Below are 18,117 nucleotides of genomic sequence, written 5' to 3'. Positions count from 1 at the left end.
ACTGTCAACACCAGAATTTTTGCTAATCCCTTAATTACCCATTCCCCAGTTTTGCATAACCAACAGTTATAATAATACACGTTTTACCTCTGTGATTACCTTGTATCTAAGCCTCTGCAGACAGCCCCCTTATTTAATTTATTTTGACAGACTTGCATTTTAGCCAATCAGTGCTCATTCCTCGGTAAATTCACGTGCATGAGCTCAATGTTATCTATATGAAACACATGAACTAACGCACTCTAGTGGTGAAAAACTGTCAAATGCAGAGGCGGTTTTCAAGGTATAAGAAATTAGCATATGAACCTCCTAGGTTTAGCATTCAACTAAGAATACCAAGAGAACAAAGCAAAATTTGGGATAAAAGTAAATTGCAAAGTTGTTTAAAATGACATGCCCTATTTAAATCATGAAATGTTTTTTTTAGACTTGACTGTCCCTTTAAGTTCAGAGACTTTAAAACTGGATGGAAAAAGGGGCCTTGAGACAGAAGGTCTGGCCTTAGAGGAAGAGGCCACGGCGGGCAACTGGACATTCGGACCAGCTCCGCATGCCAAATCCTGTGAGGTCATGCTAGGGCTAACAGAATTACAAATGTCTGTTACATTTTGATTTTTTAAATCACTCTGGGAAGCAGGACCAGAGGGGGGAATAAGTAAGCAGGCTGGAAGGACCAGGGAACTGCAAGAGCATCCAACACCTCTGCCTGAGGATCCCTGGACCTCACAAGGTACCTGGGAAGTTTGTTGTTCAAAACAAGAGACCATCAGATTGTCAAGGTATTTAAAATATTATTAGATGATATACACAGGTATACTTATTATTTAATGGTGATGTGGCTGTGTACATCAAATAATTCATTTAATTTCTAAAAACTTCAAATGGCATTGTGTGAAATTTAGCCCCACTGATTTTGATTACACAGGATGAATCATAAAAGTCACTTCAAAACATCCTTTACCCCATACAGTGAATAGAGACGTAAATGTCTAAAACTTTTAATTTAAAGCCTAATGAGATGCTCACAATTTCAAGGAAATGGAAATTAGCATGATGGAGCCTCAGAGGTGCATGCCCATATATGGGTTTCCTGCAAAGATGAGGAGCCAATCCGTCTGTGATATTGTTTGAGGATACAAACATATTCAAGGAATTGTGGCTTTTAACAACTACCTGTTAAATGACCTCCTGTGAGCTATATACACATCTTACACAACCATATGTCCAGGCTGTATTTGAATCCATAAATAAACTCTAGATAACGAAAGTGGCCAGGCAGAGACAAATAACATTCATATTTGCTGAGATTGAAAAATATTGCAAATAACATAATTTATGTAAGAACTTACCTGATAAATTCATTTCTTTCATATTAGCAAGAGTCCATGAGCTAGTGACGTATGGGATATACATTCCTACCAGGAGGGGCAAAGTTTCCCAAACCTCAAAATGCCTATAAATACACCCCTCACCACACCCACAAATCAGTTTAACGAATAGCCAAGAAGTGGGGTGATAAGAAAAAAGTGCGAAAGCATAAAAAATAAGGAATTGGAAATAATTGTGCTTTATACAAAAAAATCATAACCACCACAAAAAAAGGGGTGGGCCTCATGGACTCTTGCTAATATGAAAGAAATGAATTTATCAGGTAAGTTCTTACATAAATTATGTTTTCTTTCATGTAATTAGCAAGAGTCCATGAGCTAGTGACGTATGGGATGACTACCCAAGATGTGGATCTTTCCACGCAAGAGTCACTAGAGAGGGAGGGATAAAATAAAGACAGCCAATTCCTGCTGAAAATAATCCACACCCAAAATAAAGTTTAAATGAAAACATAAGCAGAAGATTCAAACTGAAACAGCTGCCTGAAGTACTTTTCTACCAAAAACTGCTTCAGAAGAAGAAAACACATCAAAATGGTAGAATTTAGTAAAAGTATGCAAAGAGGACCAAGTTGCTGCTTTGCAAATCTGATCAACCGAAGCTTCATTCCTAAACGCCCAGGAAGTAGAAACTGACCTAGTAGAATGAGCTGTAATCCTTTGAGGCGGAGTTTTACCCGACTCAACATAAGCATGATGAATTAAAGATTTCAACCAGGATGCCAAAGAAATGGCAGAGGCCTTCTGACCTTTCCTAGAACCGGAAAAGATAACAAATAGATTAGAAGTCTTTCGGAAAGTCTTAGTAGCTTCAACATAATATTTCAAAGCTCTAACCACATCCAAAGAATGCAATGATTTCTCCTTAGAATTCTTAGGATTAGGACATAATGAAGGAACCACAATCTCTCTACTAATGTTGTTGGAATTCACAACCTTAGGTAAAAATTCAAAAGAAGTTCGCAACACCGCCTTATCCTGATGAAAAATCAAAAAAGGAGACTCACAAGAAAGAGCAGATAATTCAGAAACTCTTCTGGCAGAAGAGATGGCCAAAAGGAACAAAACTTTCCAAGAAAGTAATTTAATGTCCAATGAATGCATAGGTTCAAACGGAGGAGCTTGAAGAGCCCCCAGAACCAAATTCAAACTACAAGGAGGAGAAATTGACTTAATAACAGGTTTTATACGCACCAAAGCTTGTACAAAACAATGAATATCAGGAAGATTAGCAATCTTTCTGTGAAAAAGAACAGAAAGAGCAGAGATTTGTCCTTTCAAGGAACTTGCAGACAAACCTTTATCCAAACCATCCTGAAGAAACTGTAAAATTCTTGGAATTCTAAAAGAATGCCAGGAAAAATGATGAAAAAGACACCAAGAAATATAAGTCTTCCAGACTCTATAATATATCTCCCTAGATACAGATTTACGAGCCTGTAACATAGTATTAATCACAGAGTCAGAGAAACCTCTTTGACTAAGAATCAAGCGTTCAATCTCCATACCTTTAAATTTAAGGATTTGAGATCCTGATGGAAAAAAGGACCTTGAGACAGAAGGTCTGGTCTTAACGGAAGAGTCCATGGTTGGCAAGAAGCCATCCGGACAAGATCCGCATACCAAAACCTGTGAGGCCATGCTGGAGCTACCAGCAGAACAAACGAGCATTCCTTCAGAATTTTGGAGATCACTCTTGGAAGAAGAACTAGAGGCGGAAAGATATAGGCAGGATGATACTTCCAAGTAGTGACAATGCATCCACTGCTTCCGCTTGAGGATCCCTGGATCTGGACAGATACCTGGGAAGTTTCTTGTTTAGATGAGAGGCCATCAGATCTATTTCTGGAAGCCCCCACATTTGAACAATCTGAAGAAATACCTCTGGGTGAAGAGACCATTCGCCAAATGCAACGTTTGGCGACTGAGATAATCCGCTTCCCAATTGTCTATACCTGGGATATGAACCGCAGAAACTAGACAGGAGCTGGATTCCGCCCAAACCAGAATTCGAGATACTTCTTTCATAGCTAGAGGACTGTGAGTCCCTCCTTGATGATTGATGTATGCTACAGTTGTGACATTGTCTGTCTGAAAACAAATGAACGACTCTCTCTTCAGAAGAGGCCAAGACTGAAGAGCTCTGAAAATTGCACGGAGTTCCAAAATATTGATCGGTAATCTCACCTCCTGAGATTCCCAAACCCCTTGTGCCGTCAGAGACCCCCACACAGCTCCCCAACCTGTAAGACTTGCATCTGTTGAAATTACAGTCCAGGTCGGAAGAACAAAAGAAGCCCCCTGAATTAAACGATGGTGATCTGTCCACCACGTCAGAGAGTGTCGTACAATCGGTTTTAAAGATATTAATTGCGATATCTTTGTGTAATCCCTGCACCATTGGTTCAGCATACAGAGCTGAAGAGGTCGCATGTGAAAACGAGCAAAGGGGATCGCGTCCGATGCAGTAGTCATAAGACCTAGAATTTCCATGCATAAGGCTACCGAAGGGAATGATTGTGACTGAAGGTTTCGACAAGCTGATATCAATTTTAGACGTCTCTTGTCTGTCAAAGATAGAGTCATGGACACTGAATCTATCTGGAAACCCAAAAAGGTTACCCTTGTCTGAGGAATCAATGAACTTTTTAGTAAATTGATCCTCCAACCATGATCTTGAAGAAACAACACAAGTCGATTCGTATGAGATTCTGCTAAATGTAAAGACTGAGCAAGTACCAAGATATCGTCCAAATAAGGAAATACCACAATACCCTGTTCTCTGATTACAGACAGAAGGGCACCGAGAACCTTTGTAAAAATTCTTGGAGCTGTTGCTAGACCAAACGGTAGAGCCACAAACTGGTAATGCTTGTCTAGGAAAGAGAATCTCAGAAACTGAAAGTGATCTGGATGAATCGGAATATGCAGATATGCATCCTGTAAATCTATTGTAGACATATAATGCCCTTGCTGAACAAAAGGCAGGATAGTCCTTACAGTTACCATTTTGAATGTTGGTATCCTTACATAACGATTCAATATCTTTAGATCCAGAACTGGTCTGAAGGAATTCTCCTTCTTTGGTACAATGAAGAGATTTGAATAAAACCCCAGCCCCCGTTCCAGAACTGGAACTGGCATAATTACTCCAGCCAACTCTAGATCTGAAACACATTTCAGAAATGCTTGAGCCTTCGCTGGATTTACTGGGACACGGGAAAGAAAAAATCTCTTTGCAGGAGGTCTTATTTTGAAGCCAATTCTGTACCCTTCTGAATCCAAAGATTGTGAACGGATTTGATCCAAATTTCTTTGAAAAAACGTAATCTGCCCCCTACCAGCTGAGCTGGAATGAGGGCCGCACCTTCATGTGGACTTAGAAGCTGGCTTTGATTTTCTAGAAGGCTTGGATTTATTCCAGACTGGAGATGGTTTCCAAACTGATACCGCTCCTGAGGATGAAGGATCAGGTTTCTGTTCCTTGTTGTGACGAAAGGAACGAAAACGATTATTAGACCTGAATTTACCTTTAGATTTTTTTATCCTGTGGTAAAAAAGTTCCTTTCCCTCCAGGAACAGTTGAAATAATAGAATCCAACTGAGAACCAAATAATTTATTACCCTGGAAAGAAAGGGAAAGCAGAGTAGACTTAGAAGACATATCAGCATTCCAAGTTTTAAGCCATAAAGCTCTTCTAGCTAAAATAGCTAGAGACATATACCTGACATCAACCCTAATGATATCAAAGATGGCATCACAAATAAAATTATTAGCATGTTGAAGAAGAATAATAATGCTATGAGAATTATGATCTGTTACTTGTTGCGCTAAAGCTTCCAACCAAAAAGTTGAAGCTGCAGCAACATCCGCCAAAGATATAGCAGGTCTAAGAAGATTACCTGAACACAAATAGGCTTTTCTTAGAAAGGATTCAATTTTCCTATCTAAAGGATCCTTAAAGGAAGTACCATCTGCCGTAGGAATCGTAGTACGCTTAGCAAGAGTAGAGACAGCCCCATCAACCTTAGGGATTTTGTCCCAAAACTCTAATCTGTCAGATGGCACAGGATATAATTTCTTAAAACGTTTAGAAGGAGTAAATGAATTACCCAAATTATTCCATTCCCTGGAAATTACTTCAGAAATAGCACTAGGAACAGGAAAAACTTCTGGAATAACTACAGGAGATTTAAAAACCTTATCTAAACGTTTAGATTTAGTATCAAGAGGACCAGAATCCTCAATTTCTAAAGCAATTAGAACTTCTTTAAGTAAAGAACGAATAAATTCCATTTTAAATAAATATGAAGATTTATCAGCATCAACCTCTGAGACAGAATCTTCTGAACCAGAAGAACCATTATCAGAATCAGAATGATGATGTTCATTTAAAAATTCATCTGAACAATGAGAAGTTTTAAAAGATTTTTTATGTTTACTAGAAGGAGGAATAACAGACAAAGCCTTCTTAATGGATTCAGAAACAAAATCTCTTATGTTATCAGGAACACTCTGAGTATTAGATGTTGACGGAACAGCAACAGGTAATGGAACTTTACTAAAGGAAATTTTATCTGCATTAACAAGTTTGTCATGACATTCAATACAAACAACAGCTGGAGGAACAGATACCAAAAGTTTACAGCAGATACACTTAGCTTTGGTAGCTCCAGCACCAGGCAGCGATTTTCCTGAAGTATCTTCTGACTCAGTTGCAACGTGGGACATCTTGCAATATGTAATAGAAAAAACAACATATAAAGCAAAATAGATCAAATTCCTTAAATGACAGTTTCAGGAATGGGAAAAAATGCCAGTGAACAAGCTTCTAGCAACCAGAAGCAATAAATAATGAGACTTAAATAATGTGGAGACAAAAGTGACGCCCATATTTTTTTAGCGCCAAATAAGACGCCCACATTATTTGGCGCCTAAATGCTTTTGGCGCCAAAAATGACGCCACATCCGGAACGCCGACACTTTTGACGCAAAAAAAACGTCAAAAAATGACGCAACTTCCGGCGACACGTATGACGCCGGAAATAGAAAAAAAATTTGCGCCAAAAAAGTCTGCGCCAAGAATGACGCAATAAAATGAAGCATTTTCAGCCCCCGCGAGCCTAACAGCCCACAGGGAAAAAGTCAAATTTTTAAGGTAAGAAAAAATTATTGATTCAAATGCATTATCCCAAATATGAAACTGACTGTCTGAAAATAAGGAATGTTGAACATCCTGAGTCAAGGCAAATAAATGTTTGAATACATATATTTAGAACTTTATTAAAAAAGTGCCCAACCATAGCTTAGAGTGTCACAGAAAATAAGACTTACTTACCCCAGGACACTCATCTACATGTTGTAGAAAGCCAAACCAGTACTGAACAGAAAATCAGCAGAGGTAATGGTATATATATATATAAGAGTATATCGTCGATCTGAAAAGGGAGGTAAGAGATGAATCTCTACGACCGATAACAGAGAACCTATGAAATAGACCCCGTAGAAGGAGATCATTGCATTCAAATAGGCAATACTCTCCTCACATCCCTCTGACATTCACTGCACGCTGAGAGGAAAACCGGGCTCCAACCTGCTGCGGAGCGCATATCAACGTAGAATCTAGCACAAACTTACTTCACCACCTCCATAGGAGGCAAAGTTTGTAAAACTGATTTGTGGGTGTGGTGAGGGGTGTATTTATAGGCATTTTGAGGTTTGGGAAACTTTGCCCCTCCTGGTAGGAATGTATATCCCATACGTCACTAGCTCATGGACTCTTGCTAATTACATGAAAGAAATGAATATTTATATATATATATATATATATATATATATATATATATATGTATATATGAATGATTAACATTTCTAACAATTATTTCTTTCATTCCAGGCGTCTAGGAAGTACACATATAATTGATATTTTAAATGATATCCTGTATATTTCATCCTCTCAAAGAGAGATATACAGATATGAAATATTAATCTGTATGGAATAATAATCCAATGTAGATATAATTGTGTGAGAACCACATATATCTATGTATGTGATATTGAGCGGATGGCTGAAGAAGGATATTGAATCCAGGATGAGGATATTATGATATTAAGTTATTTCATAAAGATGTGGTTTTAAATGCATTTTATATATTATAAGTGGAATAAATTCACGTGTGGTCTTAAAATAATCAGAATAAATAATGTGACATAATACAGTAATGTAATTTAGTAATATAAAGAAATTATAACATTTTAAATTACACATTTTAAAGAAATGCTTTTAAATGTTAGAAGTGATTAAATGAAACTGTTTGTTTGTCATGCTGCCCCCGATGGCCAAGGTCCAGTATTGCAGCCAGGAAGCCTTTGGCTGTTAAAAAAAAAAAATGAAGTTTCCCAGGGCCAATCCGATAAGACCTTCCAGGTATCCAATGAAAAGGGACAAGCCTCCATTGGGCGTTTCCAATTTTCACCAATGATGGTACTCAACAAAAAAGGGGAGGGGTGATATCAGATGATTTAACCCCAAGCATAGAGAGAGAAGGGGTAGAACTTTTGCTGCAAAAACTTGGCTAACGTTTGCTAAACTTTGGCTGGTAATTTTTTTTTGCCGAGACCCTGCAGTTATTATAAGCAAATAGCTACTCTTTATTCTCCACATGCAACATACCCCAATTTTGGTATTCTGATGTGAAATTGGACCTGTGAGAAATATTGGAAATTGGATATCGATTTGTTTATTTTTGTAAAGAATAAAAAGGTTGCTAATTACAGGTAATATTTTAAAACAAAATATATGCATAGTCACTGCAGTTAAATTACAACTGATGGACTTAAAGAGCATTATTTATATTTTAGAATTATATTCATAGTCCTAAAGAGTTTTTAAGCTTGCCTTTTGTATACTAAATATATAAAACAAACATCCATTGTTGCTGTAGGTAGCAGACTTAAAGGAATAAATTGTATTTTTAAAACTTGTATTTCATAGCCTGCATATTTTAAACAAATCCTTAGTGCTAAGTAATATATATATATATATATATATATATATATATATATATATATATATATATATATATATATATATATCTTAGAATTGGTTTTAACTGTAGGTAACTAAGAACTTATTTCAGCTTAGATAAATTGGCATAGACGTTTGATTGTTGGCACAAATAATATATACAATTTCTGATGTTTTAAATTGGAATTATATAGGATAAATTGTGGCTAAATAGCAGATTGTATTGCTTGAATGTTAGCAACTAAATATCTTGGAATCTCATTATGTTAATTGAATGAAATTCTATTGTGAATAAGGCTAGTTAAAAAGTTACAATTTGGTTTGCCTTGTAAAGAGTATTGCAACAGTTTAAACACTATATAGTTTGACTCATATTCTGGTTCTTACAAATATATTTCAGTGTGTCTATAAATATCAACTAATAAAGAATTCAGGAATTTATATAAAATGTTATGGTTTTTGGTATATGCATATTTTATTGGGGTTTAGTTTAAAGGATAATTATTAAATATATTGTGTTATAACCAAGCCATATACTGACAAGATCTATTTCTGGAAGACCCCATAGTTCTACAATCAGATAGAACACATCTTGATGGAGAGACCACTCCTGGATGTAGGGATTGAGAACTGAGGTACTCTGCCTCCCAGTTGTCTACATCTGGGATGGGAATCGCAGAGATGAGGCAGGAATTGGTTTCTGCCCAAAAAAGGATTTGAGATACCTCTATTATGGCTAAGAACTTTGAGTTCCCCCTTGATGATTGACAGCCGTAATATTGTCTGTCTGAAAACAGAGATAGGGTTCCCTTTTCAGTAGAGGCCAAGCCTGAAGAACCCTGAAGAGGACAGCATAAAGATTTAAATATTGATTGGTCCAAAACTTCTGTGCTGTCAGAGACCCCAGACAGCTCCCCAACCTGTAAGACTTGCATCTGTGATGATCACAGACCAAGTAGGAGGAGCAAAAGAAGCACCCTGAATAATAAACTGGTGATTTAGCCACCAAGTCAGAGATAGGTGTGTGTTGGGATCTAAGAATATCTATTGAGATATCAGAGTATAATCCTTGCAGCACTGGCACAGCGTACAAAGCTGAAGAGGTCTCATGAAAATCGAGCAAACGGAATAGCATCTCTTTTCTGTAAGGGAAAGAGTCTTGGACACTGAATCTAGAAACCTTAAATAGTGACCTTTGTCTGAGGAACCAAGGAACTCTTTGGTAAATTAATCCTCCAACCATGTCTTTGAAGAAACATCAATAGTTGATTTGTGTGAGATTCTGCTAAAGATTGAGCTGGTACCAAAATATTGTTCAGGTAAGGAAATACCATAATGCCCTGTATTCTGATTACAGATGAAAGGGCACTGAGAACTGTGGTAGATATTATTGGAGCTGTAGCTAGACCAAATGGAAGAGCAACAAGCTGATAATGTTTTACCAGAAATGAGAACTTCAGGAACTGGTAATGTTCTGGGTGATTTGGGATGTGAAAGTAAGCATCCTGTAAATCTATTGTGGACATAAAGTTACCTTGTTAAACAAAAGGCGGAACAGTCCTTATAGTTTCCATCTTGAAATTTGGAATTCTTATAAATTTGTTTAGAGTTTTCAGATCCAGAATTGGTCTGAAAGAATTTTCCTTCTTTGGTATGATGAAGACATTTGAATAAAATCCCATGCCCTGGTCCTGTAAAGGAACTGGAACAATTACTCCCATATCTTCCAGATCTGAGACAGATTTTATAAAAGCCTGAGCTTTCATAGATTGTTTTGGAATGTGGGTGAGAAAAAACCTTCCCAAAGGAGAGTGTATTCTGAATCCAATTTGATATCCCTGTGAAAATATCTTTTGGACAGATTCTAACCAAGATTTTTTTTTGGCAAAATGAATCTGCCCCCTACCAGTAATACTGGGTTAGGGGGCTTACCTTCATGAGGTCTTAGAAGCTGGATTAGGTTTCTTATTCTGCTTGGATTTATTCCAATTTGAAGATAGTCTCTAGACTGAGCTAGAGGGTTTAGGGGAGTCATTTTTCTGTTCTATGTTCTGACAAAAGGAAAAACAATTATTGGGAGCTTTAAAATTCCCTTTAGAGACTTTTCATCTTGGGGAAGAAAGACTCCCTTACCTCCAGTAATAGAAGAAAACAGAATTTATGCTTACCTGATAAATTACATTCTCCAACGGTGTGTCCGGTCCACGGCGTCATCCTTACTTGTGGGAATATCTCTTCCCCAACAGGAAATGGCAAAGAGTCCCAGCAAAGCTGGCCATATAGTCCCTCCTAGGCTCCGCCCACCCCAGTCATTCGACCGACGGACAGGAGGAAAAATATAGGAGAAACCATATGGTACCGTGGTGACTGTAGTTAGAGAAAATAATTCATCAGACCTGATTAAAAAACCAGGGCGGGCCGTGGACCGGACACACCGTTGGAGAAAGTAATTTATCAGGTAAGCATAAATTCTGTTTTCTCCAACATTGGTGTGTCCGGTCCACGGCGTCATCCTTACTTGTGGGAACCAATACCAAAGCTTTAGGACACGGATGAAGGGAGGGAGCAAATCAGGTTACCTAAACGGAAGGCACCACGGCTTGCAAAACCTTTCTCCCAAAAATAGCCTCCGAAGAAGCAAAAGTATCAAATTTGAAAAATTTGCCAAAAGTGTGCAGTGAAGACCAAGTCGCTGCCTTACATATCTGATCAACAGAAGCCTCGTTCTTGAAGGCCCATGTGGAAGCCACAGCCCTAGTGGAGTGAGCTGTGATTCTTTCAGGAGGCTGCCGTCCGGCAGTCTCATAAGCCAATCGGATGATGCTTTTAAGCCAAAAGGAAAGAGAGGTAGAAGTTGCTTTTTGACCTCTCCTTTTACCAGAATAGACGACAAACAGAGAAGATGTTTGTCTGAACTCTTTTGTAGCTGCTAAGTAGAATTTTAGAGCACGGACTACATCTAAATTGTGTAGCAAACGTTCCTTCTTTGAAACTGGATTCGGACACAAAGAAGGTACAACTATCTCCTGGTTAATATTCTTGTTGGAAACAACCTTTGGAAGAAAACCAGGCTTAGTACGCAAAACAACCTTATCTGAATGGAACACCAGATAGGGCGGAGTACACTGCAGAGCAGATAACTCTGAAACTCTTCTAGCAGAAGAAATAGCAACCAAAAACAAGACTTTCCAAGATAATAACTTAATATCTATGGAATGTAAAGGTTCAAACGGAACCCCTTGGAGAACTGAAAGAACTAGATTTAAACTCCAGGGAGGAGTCAAAGGTCTGTAAACAGGCTTGATCCTAACCAGAGCCTGAACAAATGCTTGAACATCTGGCACAGCTGCCAGTCGTTTGTGTAGTAAGACAGATAAAGCAGAAATCTGTCCTTTTAGAGAACTCGCAGATAATCCTTTATCCAAACCTTCCTGCAGAAAGGAAAGAATCTTAGGAATTTTTATCTTATTCCATGGGAATCCCTTGGATTCACACCAACAGATATATCTTTTCCATATTTTATGGTAAATTTTTCTAGTCACTGGTTTTCTGGCCTGAACCAGAGTATCTATCACAGAATCTGAAAACCCACGCTTTGATAGAATCAAGCGTTCAATCTCCAAGCCGTCAGCTGGAGGGAGACCAGATTTGGATGTTCGAATGGACCCTGAACAAGAAGGTCCTGTCTCAAAGGTAGCTTCCATGGTGGAACCGATGACATATTCACCAGGTCTGCATACCAAGTCCTGCGTGGCCACGCAGGAGCTATCAAGATCACCGAGGCCCTCTCCTGTTTGATCCTGGCTACCAGCCTGGGAATGAGAGGAAACGGTGGAAACACATAAGCTAGGTTGAAGGTCCAAGGTGCTACTAGTGCATCCACTAGAGTCGCCTTGGGATCCCTGGATCTGGACCCGTAGCAAGGAACCTTGAAGTTCTGACGAGACGCCATCAGATCCATGTCTGGAATGCCCCATAATTGAGTCAACTGGGCAAAGATCTCCGGGTGGAGTTCCCACTCCCCCGGATGGAATGTCTGACGACTCAGATAATCCGCTTCCCAGTTTTCCACACCTGGGATGTGGATCGCAGATAGATGGCAGGAGTGATCCTCCGCCCATTGTATTATTTTGGTCACTTCTTTCATCGCTAGGGAACTCCTTGTTCCCCCCTGATGATTGATATACGCAACAGTCGTCATGTTGTCTGATTGGAATCTTATGAATCTGGCCTTTGCAAGCTGAGGCCAAGCCCTGAGAGCATTGAATATCGCTCTTAGTTCCAGAATGTTTATCGGGACAAGAGACTCTTCCCGAGACCATAGTCCCTGAGCTTTCAGGGGTTCCCAGACCGCGCCCCAGCCCACTAGGCTGGCGTCGGTCGTGACAATGACCCACTCTGGTCTGCTGAAGCTCATTCCCTGGGATAGATGGTCCAGGGTCAGCCACCAACGGAGTGAATCTCTGGTCTTCTGATCTACTTGAATCACTGGAGACAAGTCTGTATAGTCCCCATTCCACTGTTTGAGCATGCACAGTTGTAATGGTCTTAGATGAATTCGCGCAAAAGGAACTATGTCCATTGCTGCAACCATCAACCCTACTACTTCCATGCACTGAGCTATGGAAGGACGTGGAACAGAGTGAAGAACTTGACAAGCGCTTAGAAGTTTTGACTTTCTGACATCTGTCAGAAAAATCCTCATTTCTAAGGAATCTATTATTGTTCCCAAGAAGGGAACTCTCGTTGACGGAGACAGAGAACTTTTTTCTATGTTCACCTTCCATCCGTGAGATCTGAGAAAGGCCAGAACGATGTCTGTATGAGCCTTTGCTTTTGAAAGGGACGACGCTTGTATTAGAATGTCGTCCAAGTACGGTACTACTGCAATGCCCCTCGGTCTTAAAACCGCTAGAAGGGACCCGAGTACCTTTGTGAAAATCCTTGGAGCAGTGGCTAACCCGAATGGGAGGGCCACAAACTGGTAATGTTTGTCCAGAAAGGCGAACCTTAGGAACTGATGATGTTCTTTGTGGATAGGAATATGTAGGTACGCATCCTTTAGATCCACGGTAGTCATAAATTGACCTTCCTGGATAGTGGGTAGAATCGTTCGAATGGTTTCCATTTTGAACGATGGTACCCTGAGAAATTTGTTTAGGATCTTTAAATCCAGAATTGGTCTGAAGGTTCCCTCTTTTTTGGGAACTACGAACAGATTTGAGTAAAATCCCATTCCTTGTTCCGTCCTTGGAACAGGGTGTATTACTCCCATCTTTAACAGGTCTTCTACACAATGTAAGAACGCCTGTCTCTTTATTTGGTTTAAGGATAAGTGAGACATGTGGAACCTTCCCCTTGGGGGTAGTTCCCTGAATTCCAGAAGATAACCCTGAGAAACTATTTCTAGTGCCCAGGGATCCTGAACATCTCTTGCCCAAGCCTGAGCAAAGAGAGAGAGTCTGCCCCCTACTAGATCCGGTCCCGGATCGGGGGCTACTCCTTCATGCTGTTTTGTTAGCAGCAGCAGGCTTTTTGGCCTGCTTACCCTTGTTCCAGCCTTGCATAGGTTTCCAGGCTGGTTTGGGCTGTGAGGCATTACCCTCTTGCTTAGAGGATGCAGAATTAGAGGCCGGTCCGTTCCTGAAATTGCGAAAGGAACGAAAATTAGACTTATTCTTGGCCTTGAAAGGCCTATCTTGTGGAAGGGCGTGGCCCTTTCCCCCAGTGATGTCTGAGATAATCTCTTTCAATTCTGGCCCAAAGAGAGTTTTACCTTTGAAAGGGATGTTAAGCAATTTTGTCTTGGATGATACATCCGCTGACCAAGACTTTAGCCAAAGCGCTCTGCGCGCCACAATTGCAAACCCTGAATTTTTCGCCGCTAATCTAGCTAATTGCAAAGCGGCATCCAAAATAGAGGAGTTAGCCAACTTAAGTGCGTGAACTCTGTCCATAACCTCCTCATATGGAGTCTCTCTACTGAGCGACTTTTCTAGTTCCTCGAACCAGAACCACGCTGCTGTAGTGACAGGAACAATGCACGAAATGGGTTGTAGAAGGTAACCTTGCTGTACAAAAATCTTTTTAAGCAAACCTTCCAATTTTTTATCCATAGGATCTTTGAAAGCACAACTATCCTCGATAGGAATAGTAGTTCACTTGTTTAGAGTAGAAACTGCCCCCTCGACCTTAGGGACTGTCTGCCATAAGTCCTTTCTGGGGTCGACCATAGGAAATAATTTCTTAAATATAGGGGGGGGAACAAAAGGTATGCCGGGCTTCTCCCACTCCTTATTCACTATGTCCGCCACCCGCTTGGGTATAGGAAAAGCGTCGGGGTGCACCGGAAACTCTAGAAACTTGTCCATCTTGCATAATTTCTCTGGAATGACCAAGTTGTCACAATCATCCAGAGTAGATAACACCTCCTTAAGCAGTGCGCGGAGATGTTCTAATTTAAATTTAAATGTCACAACATCAGGTTCAGCTTGTTGAGAAATTTTTCCTGAATCTGAAATTTCCCCATCTGACAAAACCTCCCTCATGGCCACTTCAGATTGGTGTGAGGGTATGACAGAACAATTATCATCAGCGCCCTCCTGCTCTTCAGTGTTTAAAACAGAGCAATCGCGCTTTCTCTGATATGCAGGCATTTTGGATAAAATATTTGCTATGGAGTTATCCATTACAGCCGTCAATTGTTGCATGGTAATAAGCATTGGCGCGCTAGATGTACTAGGGGCCTCCTGCGTGGGCAAAACTGGTGTAGACACAGTAGGAGATGATGTAGTATCATGTCTACTCCCCTCATCTGAGGAATCATCTTGGGCAATTTCATTATCTGTGGCAGTACTGTCCTTACTTTGTTTGGACGCTATGGCACAATTATCATACAATTTTGAATGGGGAGACACATTGGCTTTCATACATATAGAACATAGCTTATCCGAAGGCACAGGCATTTTAAACAGGCTTAAACTTGTCAATAAAGCACAAAAACTGTTTTAAAACAAAACCGTTACTGTCACTTTAAATTTTAAACAGAGTACACTTTATTACTGAATATGTGAAAAAGTATGAAGGAATTGTTCAAAATTTACCAAAATTTCACCACAGTGTCTTAAAGCATTAAAGGTATTACATACCAATTTTCAGAGCTTTAACCCTTAAAATAACGGAACCGAACCGTTTACAAAATTAACCCCTATACAGTCCCAGCTACAGTCTTTGCTGTGACCTAACCAAGCCCAGAGGGGAATACGATACCAAATGACGCCTTCTAGAAACTTTTCCAACTATTTTCAGGTCCTCACACATGCATCTGCATGTCTTGCTCTCAAAAACAACTGTGCAGTAATGGCGTGAAAATGAGGCTCAGCCTACAACTGGGAAGGCCCTTCCTGACTGGAAAAGGTGTCTAACATAGTGCCTGACGTTAAAAAACGTTACCCAAGTTTATAAGCGTGAATTATCAGCATTAACATGTATAAAATGTCCAAATAAAGCAAACGATTTAGCCCATAAAAGTGTCTACCAGTTTTATAGCCCATATTAAGCCCTTTATTCTGTTTGAAACTAAGAAAATGGCTTACCGGTCCCCATGAGGGGAAATGACAGCCTTCCAGCATTACACAGTCTTGTTAGAAATATGGCTAGTCATACCTTAAGCAGAAAAGTCTGCTAACTGTTTCCCCCAACTGAAGTTACTTCATCTCAACAGTCCTATGTGGAAACAGCAATCGATTTTAGTTACTGTCTGCTAAAATCATCTTCCTCTCACAAACAGAAATCTTCATCCTTTTCTGTTTCAGAGTAAATAGTACATACCAGCACTATTTTAAAATAACAAACTCTTGATAGTAGAATAAAAAAACTACATTTAAACACCACATAATCTTAACCATCTCCGTGGAGATGTTGCCTGTGCAACGGCAAAGAGAATGAATGGGGTGGGCGGAGCCTAGGAGGGACTATATGGCCAGCTTTGCTGGGACTCTTTGCCATTTCCTGTTGGGGAAGAGATATTCCCACAAGTAAGGATGACGCCGTGGACCGGACACACCAATGTTGGAGAAATAATAGAATCAAGTTGAGACCCAAATAATTTATTTCCTTGGATCTAGTTAAATATCAGCATTCCATGATTTAAACCAAAAAAAATTTCTTCTGGTAAGGATAGCTTAAGACATATTTTTTATGTTCATTTTCAGGACATCAAATACTGCATCAAACATAAAATTATTTGCATATTGAAGTAAATTCAAGAGATTAGAACATTCATAGTCAGAAGACAACTGCTGAGCTAGACTGGATAACCAGAAAGTAGAAGCCACAGCTATGTCAGCAATAGATATAGCTGGTCTAAGAATATAGCCAGTATGTAAATATGCCCTTCTTAGATAAAAAATCAAGTTTTCTATCTAAAGGGTCTTTAAAAGAAGTATTGTATTCTAAAGGAATAGTAGTGCGCTTAGCTAAAGTGGAAATGGCCCCATCAACTTTGGGAACTGTTTCTTATAATTCTAAGATAGCAGTAGGCAAAGGATATAGTTTTTTAAACCTTAAAAAACGGTTAAAAAGGAGAGACACCTGGTTTACACCATTCCTTAGCAATCATATAAGAGACAGCATCGGGTATAGGGAAAATCTCAGGGAGATTGACAAAAGTTTTACAATAACCACACTTAGCTTTGGTAGAAAGATGTTCAACAGACTCAGTTCCTATGGTAACTTTAGGGACAAATTGGTGCTGCTCCATTTTGGCAAAAAAAATCATAAAAATTTAAGATGCAATAATTACTATTTTTACTCCCTTAAGGCAAGCTTTTTTAGGAAATGGAAAAAATATGCCCCCTTTTTAATAGCGTTGCAAGGACATTAAAGCACTAGGAAATGAAGCCCAGAAACTAAATAAAGTCAGATTGCACTCTTCCATCCTCACACAACACAACCCCCAGACACTTTCCCTTCATTAAACACACCAGGTGAAGTCCTACACTTACCCCACTAGGCACTCTCCTAGTATTATCTGCACCCATCCAGGTACGCTCTTACCATGGGATCAAAGCAAATTTGATAATAGAAGTAAATTGGAAACTTTTTTTTAAAAAATCATATGCTCTGTCTGAATCATAGAATAAATGTTTTGGGTTTCATTTCCCCTTTTACAACCACACAGGAACTCTTCCCACTCTTAACCATAACCCAGGCTCTCACCCACCCTTACAAACACCCTTTAGTAACTATACCACCCTTACGCAAACATATTGTGGAATGTCATATTACTTTTAGAAAACCATATACTTTTGAGGATACATTGGGTGTGTGGAATAGTCTACCCCTGATAACTAAAGGGTGGAATTTTTATTTCTGTTGTGAAAACATCATGCTCATGCAGGCATGTGAACAGGGACAACAGGATTAAGAAAACAGATCTGTTTGATGATATCTGCTTTAAACTTTTAAATTTAAATGTTATGTTAAAGTTTTACATATTCAAAAGGATGAATATGGAATTCTAAAGGAAATTGCCATATCACAACCTTCAGCAAAGGCAGCCTAAACCTTATAATATGCCTTAGCGGTTCTAGATTTACAGTGCTCAGAAAAGAAAAAAGCTACTTCATATGAAAAACAAGTATTCAGAAAGCAAGCCCTCAGTGCAAACACTTATGGCTTGATAAAGGAATAAACCTTAA

General features: G+C 39.3%; 1 protein-coding gene across 1 annotated transcript in view; it reads right to left on the bottom strand.

Annotated features, from left to right (window-relative positions):
• RBBP8 (RB binding protein 8, endonuclease) overlaps positions 1-18,117 on the bottom strand; it is a 353,058-nt gene that overhangs the window by 221,792 nt on the left and 113,149 nt on the right. The gene's annotated exons all lie outside the window — the stretch shown is intronic.

Source organism: Bombina bombina, chromosome 5, assembly GCF_027579735.1.
Source record: "Bombina bombina isolate aBomBom1 chromosome 5, aBomBom1.pri, whole genome shotgun sequence".
NCBI classification, from domain to species: domain Eukaryota; kingdom Metazoa; phylum Chordata; class Amphibia; order Anura; family Bombinatoridae; genus Bombina; species Bombina bombina.
The sequence above is the reverse complement of the archived record's forward strand: the minus strand, read 5'-3'. Positions and strand labels throughout refer to the sequence as shown.